General features: G+C 43.2%; 1 non-coding gene across 1 annotated transcript; it reads left to right on the forward strand.

The window, feature by feature from the left end:
- The first annotated feature begins 1,324 nt into the window (after positions 1-1,324).
- On the forward strand, positions 1,325-1,506 carry LOC121142096. The gene has a single exon (XR_005879108.1). It is a non-coding gene; the product is annotated as a U2 spliceosomal RNA (small nuclear RNA).
- Positions 1,507-1,781: the final 275 nt, after the last annotated feature.

The following is a 1,781-nucleotide window of genomic DNA, read 5'->3' on the forward strand; positions in this document are numbered from 1 at the left end:
TTTTTGTTTTTTTTTTTGGTTTTTCGAGACAGGGTTTCTTTGTGGCTTTGGAAGCTGTCCTGGAACTCACTTTGTAGACCAGGCTGGCCTCGAACTCACAGAGATCCGCCTGCCTCTGCCTCCCGAGTGCTGGGATTAAAGGCGTGCGCCACCAACGCCCGGCTTGTTTTTTGTTTGGGCTTTCTGAGACAGAATTTCTCTGTAGCTTTGGAGCCTGTCCTGGGCTCTGTAGATCTCCAACTCATTGGCTTATTTGTTATATTTGTTTATGCTGTATTTGTTTAACAATGTAAAGTCGTGTTGCTTTGCTTGCCTAAGGCACCAGATTGATCTAATAAAAAGCTGAATGGCCAATAGCTAGGCAGTAGAGAGATTGACAGGGCTGGCCAACAGAAAGAATAAGAAGAGGATAAAACAGGGAGAAAGAGTGGGGGGGCACCTGATGCCAGTCAGTTGCCAGACAAACTGACATGGAATAGGACATAAGAATGAAAGAAAAAGCTGGGCGGTGGTGGCACATGCCTTTAATCCCAGTACTTGGGAGGCAGAGGCAGGTAGATCTCTGAGTTCAAGGCCAGCATTGTCTACAGAGTGAGTTCCAGGACAGCCTCCATCCAAAACAATACAGAGAAACCCTGTCTCGAAAAATGAAAAACAAACAAACAACAACAACAACAGAAGAGCTAGTGGGACAAAAATGCCTGCTACAAGGTATCTATTTAAAATTTCAAGACAGGGTTTCTCTGTGCAGCCCTGGACATCCTGGAATTCACTCTGTAGACCAGGCTGGTCTTGAACTCAGAGATCCACCTGCCTCTTGCCTCCCAAGTGCTGGGATTAAAGGTGTGTGCCACCACCACCTGGCAAGATTTATTTATATGTGTGTGTATGTGCACACAGTATAGGTATCTGAGGTGGTCAGAGGAGGGTGTCAACCTCTCGGAGTTAGTTACAGGAAGCTGTGGACCACCTGCTGATGATATAGATGCTGGTCCTCTGTAAGAGCAGCAAGCTCTCTTAACGGTTAAGCCATTTCTCCAGCCCCAGTATTAAAAAAATCCAGGATGGCTTTGAATTTTCTACTATCCTGTCTCTGCTTCTGGAGTGGCTGGGGTCACAGGCATGTAACATGATGCCTGTCTATTTCTTAATTTATACATTATAGACATTGCCTAGCGATGTTCCACCTTTTACTTTCTTTTTTTTTTTTTTTTTTCGAGACAGGGTTTCTCTGTGGCTTTGGAGGCTGTCCTGGAACTCGCTTGGTAGTCCAGGCTGGTCTCGAACTCACAGAACCTTTTACTTTCTTAAAATACTAAAATCAATTGCTTCTTTTGGATAAGAGCAAATGTAGTATCTGTATCAGTTTAACATCTGATAACATCCTCTATCCGAGGACAATATATTAAATGGATTTTTGGAAGTAGGAGTTGGAATAGGAGCTTGATCCATCCACTCCACAAACTGACCTGGTATTTCAGTACCTCCAGGAACAGTGCATAAACAAACAAAAAAAAACCTAGCATCATATTTGCTAACTATACAGTACTTAATATTTGTTTATGTATATGAGTGCTTTGTTTTCATCCATACCAGCAGAGGGTGCCAGATCTCATTACAGATGGTTGTGAGCCACCATGTGGTTGCTGGGAATGAAACTCAGGACCTTTGGAAGAGCAGCCAGTCAGTGCTCTTAATCACTGAGTCATCTCTCCAGCCCCCTAAATAGTACTTAATACTGACAATATTTTAACTATCAGTCAATGTATATTTCTAAGTCT

Source organism: Mesocricetus auratus, unplaced genomic scaffold (genome assembly GCF_017639785.1).
Source record: "Mesocricetus auratus isolate SY011 unplaced genomic scaffold, BCM_Maur_2.0 Super-Scaffold_100008, whole genome shotgun sequence".
NCBI lineage: Eukaryota > Metazoa > Chordata > Mammalia > Rodentia > Cricetidae > Mesocricetus > Mesocricetus auratus.